A 12,365-nucleotide genomic window follows, 5' to 3' on the forward strand; every position below is an offset into this window, starting at 1 on the left:
ACTTGTTTCTGAGCCCTCAGGGGTCGGTGAGTAAACTTGTCCATCGAGACTTAGAATTGATCTATATACATATGGTTCTCGATACTCCGCTCGTGCGTGCTACTATCATATCGACCGCCGAGCCTCGGGCCGGTTATATCATTGTGTGCACTATGTTACACTCGTCACTAACATGTTATGTACTATATGGATCGGAGCCGACGCCTCGGCAACATGATATGTTCTATCTTCTGTATATATATAAGTAAGATATGTTTTTCAAAAGAAGTATTATTATGGATATGTATATGTTATATGTATGGATCGGGCTGCACGTTCCGCAACAGTATAAATATTATATTATGGATCGGGCCGAACGTTCCTCGGCAGTATATATATTATATTATGGATCGGGCCGAACGTTCCTCGGCAGTATATATTATATTATGGATCGGGCCGAACGTTCCTCGACAGTATATATTATATTATGAATCGGGCCGAACGTTCCTTGGCAGTATATATTATATTATGGATCGGGCCGAACGTTCCTCGGCAATATATTTTATACGTATATATGGATCGGGCCGTACGTTCCTCGGCACTGCTATGTTATATATGGAACGGTTATATGTATTTGTGTATGGTTAAAAATGATGTCAGCCCGTATGATTTGTGTTCGGAAAGTAAGTATTCTGGCACTCTGGATGATTTACTCATTTTTGGTACTTTATCTGACATATGACATCGGTAAGCATGATTTACGCTTGGTAATATAGCACCTTGGTGTCCTGACTAATGTACTTACTTTCTTGTGCTGTTGATCCGGTTATGTCTCTATTTCCTGTATTCCATGCCTTACATACTCAATACATATTCTGTACTGACCCCTTTCTTCGAGGGCTGCGTTTCATGCCAGCAGGTACAGACGCGCACGTGAGTGGTCCGCCAGCTTAAGATGTCCATTCTGCTGTGTTGAAGAGCTCCCTTGTTCTGGAGCCTACATTTCGGTACAGACTTTTCTATTGTGTATATGTATGTCCATAATCAGGGGTACGGCGGGGCCCTGTCCCGTCATATGATTCTGTTGTCTTTGTTAAAGGCCTGTAGACATATATGTGGGTCGTGGGTCGCTATTGTTCGTTTATGTCTGTTGTTTGCGTCTAAGTGATCCTATTTGCTATGACGGCCTCAACGGCTAGTATGTATATACTTCGGTATGATATGTACGATAAATTATTATATGTTGGAAATGAGTGAGATATGGCTATGGTGATTTGGCAAACAGGTGTGTACGGGTGTCCAACTAGGGCACCAGTCATGGCCCACGGGGCTGGGTCGGGACAAAAGTGGTATCAGAGCGTTTTGTCCTCGGAATGTCTACAGGCCGTGTCTAGTAGAGTCTTGTTTATCGGTGTGTTGTGCACCACATCTATAAAAAGGAGGCTACAGGACATTTAGGATGTCACCTTTCTTTGGATCTTAGATCATGCGATAGAGCTATGCTATTAGGGTGGCTCTTTTCTAATGGACTGTTATGTTTTTAGCGATACCTCCGAAAAAGGAGGCAGCTGCCCAGAAGGGCAAGTAAGCAGTAGTTGGAGAGACTAGTCAGGCTCAGAGAGTTACTCGGGCCCGTATTCAGACTATGCCTGAGATTATTCCCAGTCAGCGGGCTCTGCTTCACTATCACCATCAGAGGAGCCTGGAGCAGCAGCCGCTGCCGCTGTGGATCAGGAGGCGGCTCCACCAGTAGCTCCAGAGGCTCCAGCGCACGAGCCACCAGCTCCTCAGCTAGGAGCAGAGTACAGGGCGATGAGAGATGCTGTACAGTTACTGACGAGGTTAGTAGCAGCGCAGGCTCGCAGGCCTGGGCCAGGGGATGATTATGTGGATAGACGCGACAGCTTAAGAGTTCTCCACTTTTTGACTTGTAATCCTCCGGATTTCTATGGGTCAAAGCCCGAGGAGGATCCCCAGGACTTTATCCGGCAGATGCAGCCTACGCTGAGATTAATCAGAGCTTCTGAGACTGAGTCTGTCGAGCTGGCTTCATATGGACTGCGTGATGTAGCGGTTAATTGGTATGAGTCCTGGGAGCTGTCCAGAGGTGAAGATGCCCCTCCGGCTGTGTGGGATGAGTTTACATCCGCTTTTCTCGGCCATTTTCTGCCTCCCGAGTTGCGGCGAGCGAGGGTTGACAGATTCTTACGGCTGAGATAGTCGGGCAGGAGTGTCCGGGAGTACAGCCTAGAGTTTAACTCTTTGGCTAGATATGCGCCCACCATCGTGGCTGATATAACTGACAGGAGGCACCTATATGTGATAGGGTTGGATGACTACCTAATTGATAGTTGTATGGTGATGGCATCTCAGTCCGGGATGGATATTGCACGGCTGCAGGCGTACGCTCAAGGGATGGAGGATAGACACGAAGAGCGTCAGCCCGATAGAGATTACGACCGGGGCCAACCCAAGAGGGCCAGATCAGCTGGTTATTCTGGGGAGTTCCGAGGCGGCCAGCCTCAGCAGCAGTATAGTGGGTACCCTTCCCAGTCAGCACGGAGTACACCCCTACAGTCTACGGGCAGGAGACCAGATGGTGTAGAGTATTCAGGAGCAGGTCAGAGCTCCAGGGCCTCAGGCTCGCAGGTGGTCAGAGGTTCCGGTACCGTGGGTGCTTGTTTTACTTGTGGCCATCAGGGCCATTTTATGAGGGATTGTCCGCTTAGAAGGGGTCTAGCTAGTGCAGCCCAGCCTACCGGATCAGATGCTGGTCCATCTTCCCGTTCTGCAACCATGCGCCCTACGGGGCAAGGTATGCCGACACCAGCAGGTCGCGGTAGAGGTCGAGGCTGAGCTCCCGGTTCTAGCGGTCCTTCGAACCGCTTATATGCTTTGGCCAGCCGACAGGACCAGGAGGCGTCACCAGACGTCATTACAAGTATACTGTTAATTTTCTACTGAAAGGTATATGCATTGATAGATTCAGACTTTATTTTATTATATATTTCCCCCCTGATTGTCATAAGAACTGGAATAGAAACCCGAAATTGATAGGCCCGTCTGAGGTAGCTATACATACAGATGAAAAGTGAATGTTGAGAATTTAAGAGGCTAACTCGGAAACTGCGCAGTTAGAAAAAAAATAAATGATCCTCTCTAGATCGGAGTGGGACCCGCTACGAGAACCTTTCGAAAATTGTTAAGACCCCGACTTGCCTTAAATTACATGATAAAGGTCGTACGGGGTAGTGGATGCAATTATACCGGCATTAACGCATCGAAATGCATTAATGTTTTAAGGTTAAGCGTGCTAGGGACAGAGTAATTTTGGTATGGGTGGCCCCTGGGAAGTGTACTAAAAATCTCATAAATGTAGATCTGAGGAACAAATGGGAAATGAGAGTAACCTAAAGGAAATCGGAATATGTGGAGTGATTAAAACTTTTAGAAAGGTCGCGTAGGCTAAGGCGGACTAGATCGGTGAAAGGGAAGAAAATGTAACGTGGCTCTGGAATCAGGAAAAATTTGAAAAGCGTTTGGAAATATTTTGTAATCAAAATGATAGTAAATGTATATGTATGCGTATGACATCCTGTTTATGACTGTACCGATCGGTAAGTGAATCCCAGCAACCAGTGTTACGATGTACGGAAGACATTGACTGAACGGAATTCAAGAAGCAAGTAAAAGATACGGTACAGATGTTACAAAGTAGACTGATACTGCTTCCATCACTAGTTAAAACTGGAAAGCCCTAGTACAATATATTCGGGAATAGGAAGAAAGCGAGTACGAAAAAGAATATAGCCATTGTAACGTTTGGGAAATTATGAAGGAAAGAAAGAGGCATCCCTGAAGTATTATGAAACCCCATAAGGTCAGTTGAACATTCGAGGACGAATGTTCTAAAGGGGGGGAGGGGGGGAGAATGTTATATCCCGTATTTCGCATATTCGAAAAATTAGAAATAATTTTGACTTGTAAGAAATAAGGCCATATTTTGATTTTTATTTAATATATATGTGTTGTTCATGAAAAATGTTGATGTGGAAATATGGAGGAAGGCCAAGGGCAAAATGGAGAATTTTGGAAATTAGTTTCGGGAATTACAAAATAAGACCCATAACTAATTGGGCTCAAAATAATTGAAAAAAAAAGGTAAAAGAGGCCCAAACCCATGAAATTTTTTAAAATCCATGTATTAAAAAGGAAGAAAGGGCCACCAATTGTCGTCATTCTAGAACAATCAAGAAAAACAAAAGAAGAGAGCAAAGTGAGAGAGGGGCCATTCGGCCAAATAGAAGAGAAAGAAAAAAAAAATTGGAAGCCCTTCAACCTTGATTCAAAAATTAAAATTTTCTTGTATTCCTACTCAGCTCAAGACCCTCTTCAACGTGGTATAAATTTTGAGGCAAGAAAGTATCTATTGTGGCAAGTGGACAATTTTGAAAAAGGTAAAGATTCTATCTTTTTTTTATGGAAGATATATATATATATTGTAGTATATGGAAATGAATGTAAAGTATGAAATTTGTGTGTTGTGGGTGTGTGGCCGTGTGTGTAGGTGTAGTGAAGGAAGAGGAAATAAATGTATTTAGTATGTTAATTATGTTGTTATGGCCTTGTGATGTAAATGGAAGAATAATGGTTCAAGAATTGCATGCAAATTAGTTGTAAGTTGTTGTAGGAAATTATGTGATTTTATTATAGTTTTATGTAATTATGGGAATAGAGTTGTTAAGGTGCAAATTGTGTTGTTGTTGATGAAATTGGAAGATAAAACTGTGTTCTGAATGTTCGTGTCGAAGATTGGAGGTTTCGGGTGAGGTATGGTTTTTAGAGGGATTGTCGGAATATTGTATAGATGGTTTGAAATGTCCTTGAATTATGTTTGAATGATCTTGAGCTAGCAAATGAATATGTAACTGGTGATATTGGCTTGAAAGCAAAACGTAGTTGAATCGAATATGATACGCTATGTAGAGGAGAAAGTTATTAATGTTAGAATGCGTTTAAATTGATTCTTGATGACTATTATTATGGTTTTTGGTATTGTTGGTGTGGTTGTTGATGAATTTGGCTGAGTTAAATTCTCGGGGATGTTGAATTTACAAGGGAGATGCTGCCGAAATTTCTGTAGAAAAGTGTTGGTTTAGAATTGGGCTCTTAAGTGTTTATGGATAATGTTGGTATGTACGAATATTGTTGTAGATCTTGCGAGCCAAAGACTCAAATCCGGATTAGCATAGGGAGCGGGCAAGGTATGTAAGGCTTAACCTATCCTTCTTTTGGCATGATCGTTTTGAAAAGAACAAAAATGTATATGTATGTTTATAAAGGAAATCCTACTCTTAGAGCCACGAGGATGACTAACATCTTTGACTTCCATAAGCTATTTCATACGGCTTGATGCATATTTGTGATATTCGAAGACTCTAGTTGTTATGTTTCCGAATGTTGCTCGAAAGAAAATCGAGATGACTAAAGTCTTTGATGAATATTTTGGTACGTAAATATGGTCCAAAAGTCTCCATTGATTTGATCCATAATGTCATTTGAAGTTTCCTATTATGAATATTTGATCCATAATGATGTTCGGAAGTTTTCTAATATGAATGATACTTAAATTTCCAAGTATGGCTTATGAAATGTTTTTCAGAAAGATTCTTACTCTTAGAGCCATTAGGTTGGTTACCGTCCTTGGCTCCCCATAAGCTGTTCCGTATGGTTTTGCTATGTACCTATGATGTCCGATGATATGTATCTATGATGTCCGATGATGTGTGTCTATGCTGTCCAAAGTTTGGCCAAGATGTTCCGAACGGCATTTGAGAGACAAATGATATGACTACAGTTTTGACCTTCCAAGTGTCAACACATTTGATTGTTCCGTCGAGCCTTGATATGTCTGATACGTACATAAGATTCCGAAAAGTTCTATTTGATTTGATCCATAACAATATGCGAAAGGTACTTGACATGATTATGGCTTTGTTTTTCCAAAAATGGCTTCTTAAACGCTTATAGAGCGTTCTTTACTTCAAACGCTCGTAACTTTCTTATTCTAAGTCGGATCGACCCGAAACTTGTTTCTGAGCCCTCAGGGGTCGGTGAGTATACTTGTCCATCGAGACTTAGAATTGATCCATATACATATGGTTCTCGATACTCCGCTCGGGCGTGCTACTATCATATCGACCGCCGAGCCTCGGGCCGGTTATATCATTGTGTGCACTTTGTTACACTCGTCACTAACATGTTATGTACTATATGGATCGGAGCCGACGCCTCGGCAACATGATATGTTCTGTCTTCTGTATATATATAAGTAAGATATGTTTTTCAAACGAAGTATTATTATGGATATGTATATGTTATATGTATGGATCGGGTTGTACGTTCCGCAACAGTATATATATTATATTATGGATCGGGCCGAACGTTCCTCGGCAGTATATATATTATATTATGGATCGGGCCGAACGTTCCTCGGCAGTATATATTATATTATGGATCGGGCCAAACGTTCCTCGGCAGTATATATTATATTATGGATCGGGCCGAACGTTCCTCGGCAGTATATATTGTATTATGGATCGGGCCAAACGTTCCTCGGCAGTATATGTTATACGTATATATGGATCGGGCCGTACGTTCCTCGGCACTGCTATGTTATTTATGGATCGGTTATATGTATATGTGTATGGTGACATATGATGTCAGCACGTATGATCTGTGTTCGGAAAGTAAGTATTCTGGCACTCTGGATGATTTACTCATTTTTGGTGCTTTATCTGACATATGACATCGGTAAGCATGATTTACGCTTGATAATTTAGCACCTTGGTATCCTGACAAATGTACTTACTTTCTTGTGCCGTTGATCCGGTTATGTCTCTATTTCCTGTATTCCATGCCTTACATACTCAGTACATATTCCGTACTGACCCCCTTTCTTCGGGGGCTGCGTTTCATGCCCGCAGGTACAAACGCGCACGTGAGTGGTCCGCCAGCATAGGATATCCATTCTCCTGTGTTGAAGAGCTCCCTTGTTCTGGAGCCTACATTTCGGTACAGACTTTTCTATTGTGTATATGTATGTCTATAATCAGGGGTACAGCGGGCCCCTGTCCCGTCATATGATTCTGTTGTCTTTGTTAGAGGCTTGTAGACATATATGTGGGTCGTGGGTCGCTATTGTTCGTTTATGTCTGTGGTTTGCATCTAAGTGATCCTATTTGCTATGACGGCCTCAACGGCTAGTATGTATATATGCTTATGTATATACTTCGGTATGATATGTACGATATATGCGACCACTTCAGAGTAATATCCGTATAAATTATTATATGTTGGAAATGAATGAGATATGGCTATGTTGATTTGGCAAACAGGTGTGTACGGGTGTCCAGCTAGGGCACCAGTCATGGTCCACGGGGCTGGGTCATGACAATGACCTTGTTAGGGGAAAGTCCAGCATAGGGGTTCCTCAATGACAGAAATGATAGCAAGCAAAAGGGGGAAGTCAACTTGAAAAAGAAATCAGAGAAAAGTGATATGGCAAAGTTGTTACAGTTGGCGATTTGCATAATCGAGATCACGAGTGATATCTTGGGCTAGATGTAAAAGACCAAGACTACGGGAAGATGAATAACGAAATAGAATGATTGTTAGGAGAAGGATTAGCACAATAAGGAGGAGAGGGGATGATCAGAATGAACAGAATAAGTTTTGGAAGCGAAGAATGGATTATACAAGGTAGTATATTTTAAAGGACAAGCGGTACTAAGTTAGGAATAGGGTTCCTTGTGCGAAGAATAAAGGATTGATCATAGAATGGGAGGAAATAAGATAAATTGAGGAGGAAGGAATGTGAAGGAATAAGAATGGGAATAGAAAGAGAAGGAAAATATGCTGCAAAGTACGCGCGCTTAAGAAGTATTCATGTTATGGTCAAAGGAAGATGCATGCCCTATGAATATCCTATACCATGTTAGAACGAGTAAGGTATATGAAGTAATGAGTTGGAAAGAAAAAGATGATCATAAGTTATGAGTTTACCGTACGACGATAAAGCGATAGAGTAAAGCTATCATCAACGACAAATACAATACGATTAGGTTTTGAAATCAATGTTGAGTGCAACACAAGAGTAAAAGAGTATGAGGCATAAGGGGTATTAGTTGCGCATGAGACTTAGGCCCTGGAAAACAAAGATGACGTTACCAGTGAACTTTGAGCACCGAAGAAGAGGGCAAGTGACATTATATGGATGGTACGGATAACTAGATATACTTCTATTGTGAGCATCCCTATGGGGCAAAAAAGTTGTTAATTGGAGCGCATTTAGACATTGACTCATAACTACCAGATGTGCTAAGTAAAATACATCCTTGTTCGTATTGCTATGTCGATTGTATTACTTGATTAGAAACCTGCAAGATGAGTATGTTAAAACATCACACATGAATTATCGTAGCTATAAATTATGGGAAACGACATGAATAAGATGTAGTATAGTAAGGGACATGTGAATTCAAGATTTGAAAGTGAGGCAACGGATTTGAGAATGGTACAAGTAAAACCCTTAAAGGGGGGAAGCAAGTAAATAGAATACAAGTGTAGAGATTGAAACGATGGACCCGAAGATGTGACAGATATAGACTCTAAAACAAAGAGTGAGAGCTGCGCAGAATGAGTCTAATAACTAGTAAATAAACGAACACGAATTGAGCAGGCATCTGAGACTGTACGGGAAATCATTCGCGAAGACCTTGAACCACGTGAAATTGAGAGCAAATAACTCAAGAGGTGTTGTAAAGGATAGCGATGTTATACTAGAATAGAGGCAAAGGCACTAACGGTAAAGTCGTAGTTAATGATATTGCGATTTATAAGCGACAATTAAGAAAGGGACCTAAGGTTTTCTATAGTAGAACATAAGATATGATAATCAAGGGAAAAATAAAGGAAGGAGGAGAGCATGACAAGATAAGTTACTACAGATAGACAATAGAGTTTAGGTATAAATAATCACCAAGCTTAGCCATGGTCGGGTACGCGAAACACCGAACCTTCGTTGTCGGGTATGCTATGTAAATGATATGTATATGAACATGACCGTGGAATTTTATACGGACCGTATAAAGGTCCGTATAACCCAATAGCAAGAACGTTTTCCAAGGTGGTGAACCACAGACACTTATACGGACCGTACAAGTGGTCCGTATAATGCCAAATGGACTGATTAAGTTGCAAGTATAAATACATGTTCCCACTTTTATTTTCTCATTCTTTCCACTTCTTCATCTCTCTCAAGAGTTATATAGGGTTCTAAATATGTCTTCAAAACAAATTCAAGGAAAATCAAAGGTTCATATCATAAATCCAAGAGAATCAAGTGCAAGAAACTCACTAGGGTTCATCAAAGACAAGAAATCTCTTTGGAAGTGGAACTGGGGTTTTGCTCAAGTGAAGTGTTTCCACCTAAAGCTCATTATCATACTATAAAAGGTATGTTTTATGATCAATTCATGTTGTTTAAGGCATTTTAAAGTTGAAACACTTGGATCGTAGAAGGATATAGAAAAATGGGTTACGAATGTGGGAATAATGTAATATTGAGTAATATCTTGAATTGAGTCATGATTCTTGATGTATTGTGATTATGATTATGCTATAATTGATATTAAGGATGTGGGATAAGCATTATATGTGAGAAAACGTACTAGCATACTATGACCATAAATAAGGATGAATTGAAGTGGAATTGTGAAAGGAGGGTAATGTAGATGAATGAAGATTGTTGGTTATGATATTGTGAATGATATTATAAATGTTTGGGAGTTGATACACAATATGGGGAAGGTTGTATAAACAAAGGAAATTCTGCCCAATTTTCTCTAGCTTTAATAAGCACGTTCATATAATCGATTAGCTAATATGAATGCGAATTCTCTTGAAGGTAGAAACGTGAGCATTAAAGGAGAACAATCAAGCGATGAAAATTGTTAAATGAAAGAGGTATGTAAGGCTAGTCCTTTCTTTCTAAGGCATGACTCTTATGGTACGAATCCTCCTATCTTTCCATGATTTTCCTACATATCGGGAATTATGAATCTACGAGTATAAAGAGCTTCATACGAGATGAATAAAAGAGACACGTTACGAGCATGACAATACCGATGATGAATCTAAGTTTAGAAATCCTAAAGCTCATGATACGATATTCCTACGAAGCTATTGATCCTTATATGATTCCGATGATATTATTTCCCTACCTCTCCATGACTTTCTTACATTTTGGGAACTATGAGTCAACATTGATAAAGAGATTCTTATGAGATAAAGATGAGAAATATGTCATGAATACGAAAATAATGATGGTAAGTTTAAGCCTAGAGATTCTAAAGCAAGACATGATGTCTATGAAGTTAAAGATCCAACTTACAATCCCTTGATGTTGTTCATGGTGTACACTCACCTTATAATGTTAGTTCCTTCAAGGTGAGATATGATGAATATGATTACTCCATAATGTAATCGGGGGTTCTCGACCTTATGTCACCCCGACATTGTTATAGATTGTCTATAAGCTCTAATGCATGTCCTAAGACCAATGTTCCGAAAAGTTACGAGTCTATGTTCATAGGGGGTTCCATATGAGATAAAGGTAAGAGATATGCCATAGATACGATGATGGTAATGATGAGCCCGAGTTTGGAGATTAGAAAGTCTATCATGCAATATTTTTACGAAGTTCGTGCTACGAATATGATATGATTTTCATAGATTGTCTTTAAATTTGAATGCATGCCCTATGAAAGGTTATGATAAGCTTATGAGATATATGTGATGATAGTGATGACGATAATGATGACGATGATAATAATGATGACGCTAAAGATGTTTATGGGCTTTTATGCATATGTGCCTATGTGCGGCTATTACGAAACCTCGAGCTTATATGGCCGGGTAGAATATATATATATGATGTGCGCGCACCACTGCAGTTGGGTACGGATACCACTGAGCCTTAGTAGAGCCGGGTACGGATATCACTGAGCCTTGGTAGGGCCAGGCACGGACAACGCTGAGTCTTGGTAGGGCCAGGCACGTATAATACCAAGCATTATTATAGCTGGGTACGCCAACGATTGAGACAAATGTAAATTAGAAGAAATTCTTTTTCATAGTCTGTGAATTTTCTTCTTGTTGCATCTCGTCGACCGAACCTATTTAGTCAGGTACGATACTACTATGTATTTAAATGTATGAAAAGCCCGGGAGACATGTATGTAATATTGTCGAGCCACTACGTGGCCGAATACGGATAATGTTTAATGTGTATGAGCAGATACCGTACTATGATATATATTTATATGATACGATGAGGTATGTGCTATGATGATACATCTACTATGATTATATATGATATAGGCATGAAAGGTATCCACCCTTAAGAGTTACGCAGGTTATATCTTCATCTTATGTATTGTGATTTCTCTATTATGTTCATTTCATTCATGCCTTACATACTCAGTACAATATTCGTACTGACGTCCGTTTTCTTTGGACGTTGTGTTCATGCCCACAGGTAGACAAGGAGGCGATCCAGATTTATAGAAGCCGATAAGCATACTTTTGAGACCACTCCATTATTCCGGAGGTGCCATTGATTTATTATTGTGTGTATATATATGTTTTGGGCACGACGGGGTCCTGTCCCGTCCATATGTCTAGTACTCTAGTAGAGGCTCGTAGATATGTATGTGTGGGTAGTATGGTCTCACGATTTTCCACGTGTATATACGTATTATGTGGATAGCCAAAGGGCTTATGTATATAAAGGTGAATATGTTTCCAATGAAAAATGGTTTTCCTACGATTATGAGCATAAGAAATACGATTGTACGTAGAATGAGTAATAGAACGCATGGTGCTCGGTAGTTAGCCCTGGGTACCCATCATGGCCCTAGCCGGGTCGTGACAGTAGTAGATGTCTCCTGATCTCCTTGGTGTATGTTTTGTATACTATTTTGTAGCCTCGTAGGCTTGCACATATATGCATACTTTGAGGAGTAATTGAAGATCATTTCATGGTAAGCTTTGCTTGAGAATTGTGTTGATCCAAGTTGGGTATGATGATGAGTGGGATGAGTGGTGCTTGGTACGTTAGCTCCAGGTACCCGTCGTGGCTCTCTAGCTGGGTCATGACAAGTTGTCTAAGTCAGAAAAGGGTTAATTATGAACTTAGTGAAGTAGGTGTATGAGTCCTGGTTTGTTGAGATAGATATGAGGAATAATTAATAAATTGATGGTGGTTGAGATTTGTCTAAGAGTTGATATACTGTAGTGACTTCCTGATAAATAGAAAATTTATT

The sequence above is a fragment of the Lycium barbarum genome, chromosome 2, assembly GCF_019175385.1.
Source record: "Lycium barbarum isolate Lr01 chromosome 2, ASM1917538v2, whole genome shotgun sequence".
NCBI lineage: Eukaryota > Viridiplantae > Streptophyta > Magnoliopsida > Solanales > Solanaceae > Lycium > Lycium barbarum.